This window comes from Archocentrus centrarchus, chromosome 7, assembly GCF_007364275.1.
Source record: "Archocentrus centrarchus isolate MPI-CPG fArcCen1 chromosome 7, fArcCen1, whole genome shotgun sequence".
NCBI lineage: Eukaryota > Metazoa > Chordata > Actinopteri > Cichliformes > Cichlidae > Archocentrus > Archocentrus centrarchus.
Window position 1 is genome coordinate 35,372,008 of NC_044352.1, and position 12,238 is coordinate 35,384,245.

General features: G+C 39.7%; 1 protein-coding gene across 1 annotated transcript in view; it reads left to right on the forward strand.

Moving 5' to 3' along the window:
• Positions 1-2,466: 2,466 nt before the first annotated feature.
• plagl2 (pleiomorphic adenoma gene-like 2) overlaps positions 2,467-12,238 on the forward strand; it is a 53,363-nt gene continuing 43,591 nt past the window's right edge. The window contains exon 1 of the mRNA XM_030733910.1: positions 2,467-2,684. The gene's annotated coding sequence lies outside the window, so the exon portion shown is untranslated. The remainder of the gene's footprint in view (positions 2,685-12,238) is intronic.

The window sequence follows — 12,238 nt, forward strand, 5'->3', positions numbered from 1 at the left end:
CATGACTTCCCTGCTTCTGTATCCCTCGGCCTTTTTGGGTCGACGTGGTCCAAAAATGGAAGATTTTCCTCATTTTTTCCGATTCATAGCTGCCTTAAATCCACTGTGACTCCTGCAGCTGTAGAGACGGGGTACAGAGAGAGGATTCTGTAAATGTCTTAATTTAGCCCAAACTAAAGAATTATCATTGTTTTTGTATCAGTTGGACACTTTAAAATTGTTACGTGTACTTTTCACAGATTACTTGATGGGAATCGTAGGTTTACCTTCAGAATAAATATGTGGAACATGTATATGAAAAGAGCTGGGTATAATATTATTTGACAGTCTGTGCAGAACACTTTGTGAATAACGTTCATTAAATAAAATGATTTTAAATGTTTTTGAAACAGCATGATGTTCAGACCCTGTGAACATTTTTTAAAAAATCAAGTTTTCTAAATTTGGGTGATTATTTCATTATTATCAGTTATTTTTAATAATGAATGAATCTTTTAAATTATTATACAAATCTGGTTTTATTGAATAAGTATTTGATTTTAATTAAAACTATTTTCTATATATATTTTTGTGAGAAATAATTTTTTTCCTTCAAATCTTGTGTTGTAAACCTGCTCTTTTTTTTCAGTTAAATATTTTGCCACTTGCACCCCCTAAAAAAAAAAAAATCTGCTTGTAGACCAAAATCTTGCCTGATTTTTTAAAAGTGAACATTTAAACATCTCAGCACTGGACCCCCCCCCACCCCCCACCCCCCGGGCTGTTTTGCATAAAGGAGCCTGCGACCTCAGACATCCGGTCCGATCCAGTGCACTAAGATCAAAATCATACCTACAGATTTTAAGTCCGACATGACGAATGTCATTATAATTATAGAAACTACTCCTTCATCTTTATTTGATTTGATTTGATTTTTTAAAAAAGGGGGCAGAAGAACAAAAAGCCCAGCGGCATTAAACGAGCTCTTTCCAGCACAGTGCTGCAGCAGGTAGGTCTATTCTAGCTGTGCAGCACAGCAGCCTGAACAACAAACACTTTTTTACCCCGCTGCTCTTTATTGAACACGCCGAAAGGCTTTTGATGCTTTCATGTTCTGTCGGAAATTTTGCAATTTAGAGGAAGCGACTGAAATTCGAATAAGAGTAAAAGTGGATTCTGCATGGTGGTGCAGTTTGTATTTGTTCAGTGGCCAGCCGGCACCTAAATGCATCATTTTGAACCATGTGTTGCTGTTTATTTAAAACCAGAAGCAAACTGACACTCCAACAAAGGCTTCATAATGTGTTGAGCCATTTATACTATTAAAAAAACATATACACAAATATGTTTATCGATCTTTAAAAGTACTGTTCTTTAAAAAAGTATTATTTGTGTACGACTATAGCTCATAAGCACTTAAATGCAGCATTACTGAAGACTCTGTCTCCCCCACCTCAATGCACTCACTCTCTCGCTGTGCACAAACACGCTCACCCTGCGGACTCGGTGGCGGGACCGTTGGAAGCCTGTGGAGGGGCTGGGAAGTGGTGCCAGAGAGGCGGTTAGGGTGATGAGGAAACGAGTTGATGTGCCCTGGAAGTAATTCTTTCACCCGTCTCCCCTCCCCTCTTCCCCAAAGGACACACAAGGTGGGAGAGAGAGGAGCGGGACCACCACCGCCAACCACCGGTACCCTTCAGCACGTGGGGATCCGGGCTGATTAGCCACATTCCGGCTTATGGGCTGGAAGTCCTGCTCATTATCTTCCAGGACGTTTTCACTTTAAAAACCACGTCAATATCAACACATTCATTTTAATAACGGGATTTTCTATTACTATAGTAATGAAATGATGGTGATAATATGGGAAATGTTGTGTTCTTAAACGTTTTTGTTCAAGTTCATTAAAAACGGAGCATCTGAAATAAACAAGATATCTTTTTCATTGCACAACACAATGAAATTATATTACATTTAATAAAAAGGAAACTATGTTTTTTTCCCATGATAACTTTATCTTCCTGATCACTGTTAGGTCTGTCAAAAAGAACAGCATAAATAAAAATATGAAAAGACTAAACGAACAAGTTCATCATTAATTTTTTTATATTCAACAACTTCGAGAAGCTCCTTCTCTCTTAATCGCTATATATATATATATATATATATATATATATATATATATATATATATATATATATATATATATATATATATATATATAAAGCAGCTGGCTTTATTTTTTAATTTTTTTGACAAGCATCATTATTATTTTAAATGTTTTCTTTTTTGCCATGACTGTACAGAGTGAGGAGAAGCAGCCTCAGCAGGTGTTATAACTGAAACCAGTACCGCTAACTGGGAGAACTGGCCGCAGGCTGCTGAAAAACCAGTAAAGCTGTCGCTGGTTTAAAAAAAAAAAAAAAAAAAAAGTTTGTGAAAGTGGCCTGACGTCACACTCCCATAATGCTTACCGCCCCATAACTCCGCTGCAGCCTGAGGAGAGCCAGACACACTCTCAGGCCCCGAATATAGAAAAATTATTTGGAAAAATCGGAAAAAATAACCAGGCAACAGATCGAGAGGAGAAAAGAGCGGGGAGCGGTGGCGTGGGCTCTCCCACGGCGGGTTTTTGGTCCGGTCCGGGATGGGAAGTTACCGGGACTCCTTGTGAAATTGACTAATGCGATGCTGGAAACTTTCTGGTGGGTAAACTGCTCGTTTTTTTCTGTAGGAGCTCATATTGTGGCTTCACGTCCTCCTGCGTGCATGTGTTGCCTTTGGTACAACTTTACCGATCTCATGTCGGCTCCCCCTCTCGCCGAGTGACACTTGAAATGTTGTGATCGTGTTGTTACTGTCGCGCAGTCGGACTTTGCGCAATTTTGCTTTTTTGTTTGTTTTTTGTTTGTTTTGTCTGTGTGTGTGTGTGTGTGTGTGTGTGTGTGTGTGTGTGTGTGTGTGTGTTTTTCCAGTGGCACCGTGGAAGGAGCCTGGCTATTTAATTTATAATTCCGCCATCGTCTGCTCTGCTTCTCTTTGTTTTTTGTTTGTTTTTGTTTGTTTGGTTTGGTTTTTTGCTCGGTGAATATGCTGCATATACGAATCTGTGAAGTTGCTCCACACGGTGCACTTCGTCTTGCGGCTCCTCGCTGTTGACGTTTGATGTTCTTTGCGAGTTTTCGGCGATCCGCTGATTTTGAAGCAATTTTCGAGCATTTATCACGTGTGGCGTGCGCCTGCAGAGCAGAGGCACATACAGAGCACGTCCTTTTGCATGTGTTTGTTGGCCAGAGGAGAAAAAAATTTGCTGGAAAGTGCACGCGTGTTTGTGCCCATCAGAGATTCTTTAAATGAGTTTTGCGCCTGATATTCAGTCGCCCTGCTCGAACCTTGAAGCCATTGTTGCTGTCTGAATCGAGCCGTCCACTAGGTTGTGGTTTATGTCACAGTTCGGATGTTTTGCTGTGCGCTTTTCCTTGAAAGAGGGGGCTAAATAACAACCAAGACCCTGCCAAAAAGCTGGGGTGGTTGGGGTCACAATGTGGGGGCTTAGTTTATGCACTTGTTTCTGATTTGACTACAGGCTTTTTACGCCTTTGCTGTTACTCAGGAGGGAGGAAATGAGCACAAACAACGGTCGAAGTAACCCAAAAGTAACCAAGTGAACAGACAAATATCTCTGCTATATGTAGATTATTGCATTTTGTTGTTTTTGCATTTCATATTGTTTCTGCAGGAACATTACATTCCCAGATCTCCACGGTTTGTTTTCCTGTCGTGAACTAAGACTGAACTTTGGGATATTTAAGGTGTTTTCATGACATCAGCTGTAAACTATAAGCAGACATCCTGTGATTGTACAGGAAAATGCACATCCACGCTGAGATTCCACTACACGCCTGCACTCTCTTCCAGTACCAAGTTATCCATCATTATTTATGTAGACTGAAAAAAAAAAAGCTTACTGGATAAGCATAAGTATTGGTTATTACTGTACATTGTTAATAAAATGATGATAATTTTGTTCCAGCATGAAAATGTTCAGAGTGTGATGAAAAGCTGAAACGCTTCAGGACGACATAAACAGGAACTGTGGCCGTTTGTATCAGCTTTTGGCTAAATTGTTATTTTAAACATAGAAATGATCCCATAATTTGACATCAATGTTTCCTTTAAAAAAAACAAAATGATATTAATGTATTCTCACAAAGATCAAGTCTTGACACACTTAAAATATGGGATCAAAAAAATTTATTGATTTTCAAAATAATATCAGATTGATTTTTTTTCTATTGATTATCAGTTAACAGACCAACTGACGTTTTCACCAGACAGCTTTCATGTAGCATAAATATCACATGACTTAAGCTTCAGATTGTACAGTAATTTTACACAGACTGACATCGATGTTTAAAGTAGAAATCTGGTTGATAGCTCATAATAACTTTTCAGTAACTTAGTTTCTGTTGTGTTTTTCCTGTTTGTTCCAGAAAAACAGCAACAACAAAAACGTCTTTCAGCTTTTTTTTAATCACGCAGTTTTTGTACATCTAGCCAATACAAAATTGATGTGAACTAACAAATAAATATCATCTACTGATGGGACAAATATCGTCCGGATTTCGGCTTTGGATATCTGTGCACTGCTGCTCTATATAAACATAATGATGGTGTAGTTACCCTGGTGATTTGTGTAGAAAATAATCTGATTTGTCACTTAGTAGTAAGCAAAATATTAATTTGACCTTGAACCACGAGGCAGGAGTTGCAGTTTGGATTCCGATAATTTTATTGACCCCAATAAGGTAAATTCATTTGCATCTTACTAAAAACTTCAGTGCTTACAAGCAAGCTGGTTTTATCTCAGGACAAAGTCAAACATTTTGTTATAGTTCATATCAATAATGTGATGTAGCTGGAGTACAAACCAGGCAGGTCAAAGATGGCTAAAAGAAGCTCAGTTCACATGAACACGGTGTGACGTTTAGGTGAGTTTTTCCCTCCAACTTCACGCCTGCATGTCTGAGCCAAGCGTGCACCATCAAGGCCTCCAGCTACATAATAAGGAAATGGAAGTGAGTTTGTCACGAGACAATACCTTTGCTGCTTGCTGTGCAAGTTGAGACCCATGTGTTGATGTTTGCTGCTCTCTTACTACAACCATCATCTGCTCCATGGAGCCTTAGCCAGAGTTAAATTGTCACACACGTGGAGCATTGAATAAGGGAGCTGTGGTTTTATATTTTGGATGCAGTGACAGATTATATTTGAATAGAATATAATGGACAGATGATATTTGAGGACAATGGTATTTTCCCCCACAAATTCACACTGAATCATCATTCTGCTAATACGTATATGCTTTTTCAAAATTGATTATCTGAATCTGAAGCATTAAAACTCCAGAACTGCGAGTGGGACACTACTCCTTACTTCTGGATTTTTTTCCTCAGGCAGAGCCGTCTAATGCTTCGTGCTGTTCTGCTGCCTGAGCACTTGGAGCTGCTCTGCTCAGTGCAGCATACTCGAGTCCACTGAGCCAGCTTCTTCTCATTAACTTCCATGCATTGCCTTACATTGCTTCCATGCCCCTGTGGTCGAGAGGCAGCACGTTTCATGTTTGCCTTTGTGATTGAGCGAACGTGGGTGCGTGCAAGAGCTCACACACTTGCCTGCTTGGAAGATGTGCGTGTGCATGGGCTCCTATTGAGTGTGTGTGTGTGTGTGTGTGTGTGTGAGAGAGAGATTGCTGTTTTTGAGTTGGAGGGAGGTCTTCTACTCTGAAAATCCCCCCACAATTCCTTGCACCTCTTCGGGCAGCAGCGGTGGCAGCGGCAACGACGGCAGTGGCGGCAGCAGCAACAGCAGGCTGATTACCATGAGAAAAGAGCATCAGTTGGGTTAATGGGAGGGACAGCCCTCCGAGGGGACAAACGGTAGTTAATAACCAGGGAAGAATCGGAAAAGCTCTGATCCCTCCCTTTGTACTTTTTCACCTTCTAGAGGCAGGGATAGGATGGGGTTGGAGGGGTTGGGTGAGGGAGCAAGGAACACTGGGTTCATGGTAGAATGGATGTTTCTTGCTGACAGGCTGCAGGAAGACTGTAGTATTTGTTACTTTAACAGGGAACCTGAGAACTGCAACACAATACTGGACATCGCCAGAGCTGTGATGTGTGTAAGCAACAGGCAGTTTATTTGTACTTTTTGTGTACTCACATGTACACCGGAGTATTTACATGTTCGGTGTCATGGGACTAGCGGGAGACCGTGACACATATTTGCGATATGTGAGGTTTCGCACAGGAGCTGCTGGTCCTTCAGGTCATTTTGAGAGAGGGCTGAGAGCTGAGAGCTGGCTGTGAGAAGACTGGAAGAGCATGAAGAATTTATGAATGACAGAAACAGAGAAGGAGAAATCTGTAGCTCAGAATGTGGCTCTGATATCGAGTGGTAAAAATGATCTAAGCAGTGATTTGTTTTTCCCACCAAGAGCGACAAACTACCAATGCTGCTAAATATTATGAAATACCACTACATGTCAAGAGTGGATAAAATACAGTCTAATACTGGCAAAAGTATGATTAAAACAAGTGAATATTATCACAGTGCATCCTGTTTTTGCTCATATTTTATTGTGAAAGTTGTGCCAGGAAGTGTGTTATTATTGTTACCTGTGGAGCCTATCCCAGCTGCCATAGGGCGAGAGGCGGGTACACCGTGTACAGGTCCACTCTGTCACAGGGCCAACACAGAGACCACCATTCACACTCACATTCACACCTGTGGGCAATTTGGAATCACCAATTAACCCCACTAACTGCATCCAAACTTCACACAGGCCAGATTGTGGATTCGAACCCAGGACCTTCTTGCTGTGAAGCAGCAGTGCTAACCACCACTGCTGGTTGTTGTATGTAATGGTTTTGCTGTGTAGATGGTAATGTGATCAACAGCCTACCGTAGCTAATGTCAGGTAATGTTAGCAAAGTTTAAATAAACACAACAAGGAAAACATTACCAAAACTTATAACTGCTAATTTCATGGTTTTCCTTGTGTCAGTGTTACAGTATGTTTTACTTACCGTAATCATAACAGGGGATTTGCTACTATAGTTGTATGTGGCTAGTAACTGTTGGGTGATATTAGCTAAAGTTAGAAAACATTAGATATTTATAGCCTAGTAAACGGCATTACTATTACGATGACAGCAACAAAGAAGCAGATTTGTGGGCTTCCTGCAGCAGCACCGTAATAACCACATGTTGGCTGTGAAGCACAATTTCTCGGCTTTCAGAAAACATTTGAATGTTTCTAATAGAAGTAGGCTAACAAGTTGAGTAAGAGTATGTTTCAGAACTGTGTTATTTAAATTAGCATTTAAAATACATAGGCTATCTTAATGGACATTAAAACAACAAACAACACACTGGTTTCAAGCTTTCATATGAAATTCAGTCACTGATCTGATACCTGTTTCTATCAATTTATTTTTTCACTTTAAATTTGTAATTTGTTTTATTGGGGACAAAGATTGCTGGGTGCAAAAATATTCCCCAAACATCACTCTTTACCTCCTTTTTACCAAACACAGCTCTATATACATTTACAACATTTAGCTGGCAGCTGTGACAGAGAGAAAAAGGATGCTGTGCTGTATAGTACACTGATTAAAAACAGGCATGCAAATGCACAGAACCACATACACACACACGCGCGCGCGCACACACACATATTTACAAGGCTAATTAAAGTGAAAAAGAACCCTCACATTGTCATTTTTACTATGCATAGGCACGAAGTGAGTACAGGCACACATGCTCTCATTTACTCACTCGTGCAGAGGTTTTTTTGGACCCGCGCACATTCTGATGGGTCTTTCTGTATGCTGGTCAGAAATAGTATGAGGATGCGAGATGCTTGAACCACATACTGCCACTTTTCCTTGTGGATCTTTTTCTAGGAAGAGCAGGGCAGCTGTGGCTTTTCAGAACCTCGATCTATCCATCAGCGAGCACCCATGGTTTACATCACACAGCACACACATACACACCCTCTTTCCTCTCCCTCATTTCCCTCCACTCCTCCCCCCCTTTCTCCATTTCCATGCATCTTCATTTCTTTCCATCCTCTCTCTTTTTCTTTTTTCTTCCTTGCTTTTTCCCAAGTTTGTCTACCTATTCCCCCTCTCTTTTACCCTTTATCCATCCTTCTCTCCCAGACTGAGTTTACAGCCCCCAGGCCACTTCCGCCAGGCTGTCTGCAACAGATTTATTAATAGGCTTGTCTCTCTCCAGTAAACACAGCGTTGGTTTAGGGGGTCGTCTCTCAGACACTGATAGACTTGTACTTAACCTTAGGCACTGACTGACTTTGGAATAGAAGAAGGTCTGTTGGTTCTGAGGATGATCCATTGCAGACCGAGTCACGGAGGGGAACAGCTGGAAATAAACAGGAGTAGGAAATAGAAGCTGTTTGCAGTGAAAGATTGAAAGATTTACAGATCTGGTCAGGTGGAGTTTAGTGAGGTGAACGGACAGGGTGGCAGAGCAATGTAACAAACATCAGTTGGCAGATTTTACTGCAGGCAATGCAGCGCACACCTCACCCCACTCATCTACTATTGATTTACACCACCAAATGACAACAACAGATGGAGATTTCCCATTTGTTATGGACTTATGTTAAATATTGTTGGAAACAGTTGCTCCATCTTAACTGATCATTCAGTGTGCCCAAAGCCCCTTTAGTTAAGGTCAATTCATGGTTTCTGTAAACTCAAAACAGACTTGCTTCTGTGCATAACCACTGGGGGTTCACGGACACATTCCTACGTAGAAAACACGATGCTGACCTCCTGACACCAAGAAGGGAGCTGCTTTTTTATGGTTTTTGTGTGAGCAACATGAAAAAGTTCCTGTTGCCCTTTCACTGCTTGTGTCCCGCCTAACCTAAAGGTTGGACTCCTAAAGCTTAGCAAGATTAGAAGAGAGGATGTGAAATGTAAAAGAGGGGTCTGCTCAGACCATCGCTGACTTGGGTAGATACACCACAAATAGGCCTTTACTATTGCTGGCTTTTCTATGCATACTTAAATTAATGCTTTATTAGATAATGTTTCTAAATAACTGTCCAGACCGATTTCAAGGTGGCACCTGAATGGTGAGACTTGCTTTTAAAATGACTTTGATAATCGGGCACATTTACTACCCTACATTTTTGCAATTTTTTTTATTTTTGGACAAAAGCAGGCCTCTCATTTCTAACAAGTCAGTGTCAGCTGCTGGTTGAAGTGACCATTGATGTACTTAGAGTTTAGCAAACCTAGCAGGCGTGCCCTGCAGTAGATTGGCGACCAGTCCAGGCTGTACCTTGCCTCTCGCACCGCGGCAGCCGGGACAGGCTCCAGCCCAGCTGCAAAAATAATAAGAAGCAAATAAATAGATGGATGGATGGATGGTAGCCTGCCTGTCAGCTGTCAGTGTATAACAATTGGCTAATGCAGATATCAGTATTCTTCTTTTTTAAATGAACTTTTTATTGCTACTTATTCCCCCTTTGTGTGAGGGAAATAAATACAAATCTTTATTGTAAAAAATAACTGTCCTGGTTCAAAGTCTACTAGCTCCTCATTACACTATGTTTATGAATTTAGCGAATGCAGAATTGATACAATAGATAAACATCGGTGCCTACCATTGGTAAATGCCATCTTACTTACGGAGAAGGCAGGTTTCTGCCTTTACTGATAATACTAACACTGATGGTTGATAAGTTTATTTATTGGTAAGTCCCTAAATTAACCTGACTTTCCTGCTAACCTCTGCTAATGTTTTAAACTGTGAGAACCGATACTAAAGCGACAATGATACTGGCGACCCGCAGGTAAAAATCAGCACTCTTACCACCAGTGGAGCCACCGTAGAAATAAGGAAACTGCATTTTTCTTGTATTACGTTGAGCTGCTAAGTTCCCTTATCATGTTACCAGCTCTTTCAGCCACTGTGTTAAGCTGTGGCTGCTGGTGTTTAAACCACCCTAAATGTAACAGAGCAAGAAAGAACAGGTAACTTTACCCTAAGTTCTGATACAGTAGCCTTCTCAGGCTTCAGTCTTTGATACGGTTATGAAATATTAGCTGCTACAGATATTAGATATGCTGTTATTTTTTTTATGTTAACCACATAACAACCACCAGTTCTACTTGTACTACTGAGGGGTGGGATTAGGCTGCATTGTAGCTACACAGTAAACTAACAATTTCAGACACTAAGATTTTAGCTTGCAAATCAGATCTGTTGTGTTAATTTTGGCATTATACTTTTTGTCTACCCCAAAATTCTAATCCCGACCCCAAACAGGCCACAAACAACTTGGTGCATGTTAGGTTAATAATCTGGTTTGGAAGCAAGGCAAGGTGAACATTATAATGCAAAATGGGAATAAAAATATTCCCTCAGAGTTGAATTAACACTTTGGGAAAATTAAAGTTGACCTGTGAGTCATCACTGGTGAGGATCCTAACTGTAATACTAGGCAGTCAGAATATGTCATTTTTGCTTTAACTGAATTGCTCTCTTAAACCTAAGCAATCAGAGAACAAAGAAAAAATTATTCTGAGAAATCAAAAGCTGCACATTTGTTTCCATAAATGTTTGTTTGGCCTTTCTGTGGGATCAGAGTGGGGTAAGGGTTTGACCCCTGCTGCAGATATTCATAAATCTATGCAGAAGTAACAGGAGAAAGGCTCTCACGATTTATCCACGAGTGCTTTCCAAAAGTCATACTTTTAAAAAAATGAAAGCAAATATGCTAAAACATGAAATGTAAAACTGCCTGTACTTGAAAATAGAAGTTAAATTCATTTATAATGAATTTATAATTTATACCATGTCAGGCATGATATAAATAACTTAAGAAACTTTCTATAATAAGTGAGCATCACTCTGATTGGAGTGGCTGAAAAATGACCCAGGCTAGCTTAGAATCCAGCTCAGGTGGGTGTTATTAACCCATATAATTGTAGTTATATGGAAATGCTGCATAAAAGGAGATAACTGGCTTCTGTAGGCTTTGCTTTGAACTCTGTAACATCTAAAAAGAACCTTTTTATTTTTATGGCTCCACACGCTGCTTCATCACGTGGAGGAATCCAGAACCTCACAGGCCTCTCATTCCTTCTGGTTTACTAAGATATAATTGAACACAATTATTAAATGTAGCTATAAACCTTTTGTCATTTATTATATTTCAGTACATGTATCTTCTGACCTTCCTCTGTCTATATAAATTATTTTAAGCAATAAAAAAAAAAAAAAAATCAATCCAGGTCCAAGCTGGGGAAGATTAAATATTTTAAAATGGAGCATCTGCATAAACTATCCTTTAGAGGAGTGCTGAACCAACTGGTCAGGTATCTGCAGAGCCCCCCAAATGAAACATGACCCCATTCAGTCAGAAGAAAGACAAAAACGTCTCTTTGCAGTGTTGTTCGGTGGATCTGCTGTGACGAGTTGTGGCGTACAAATTTCTCTGGTTCAGGAAGTGCTGCAGCCGTTTGTTCGGTGGCATCAGGCCTGCGTTTATTTTACTTTTTTAAATCAACAGAAAGAAGATAATTGATGCTGAATTTAGCTTTATTCTTGGAACCAGTTTCAAGGATGAGCTTTGAATTTCTGCCACGAAAAACAAAACAGAATAAAACCGTCTTTTTATGCTTTTGCTGTCTATGAATTCCCTGATTTGTGTGCGAGCTGCAGCGAATGAATTTTTCATTATCAGCTGAAGTGTATTTATTCTTTCAAGCAAACAAATAACTGTTTGATTTGTTAGAACTTTCTAAAACACTCAGGACAAGTTTTCATATATTTTAAAAAATATATTTATAATTTATTAATTCCTCTCCTACATCATGAAGTGGATTGAATATTTGAACATTAACTCTTGTTATTTACTGCAGCAAAATTCTAATAGATCATTTTAAAAATGTTTTTGTTCTTTTTTTAATGACTGATTTGAGTTGAGGGCGCAGCTGACGATTATTCTCAGTTTTGATCAGTCTGCTTTTTATTTTCTGCATTTGTCTATAAATTGTTTTGGCCTTTAAAATGTCAGAAAACCTTTTTTTGGTAGAACAGCCAATGTTTTCACTGTACTGTCACATAAGAAATATTCACACATGAGAAGCTACAACCAGTGAGATTTAATTAGATTTCCCTATAATTAAAACATAAATAAAGTAATTCTACAATCTGC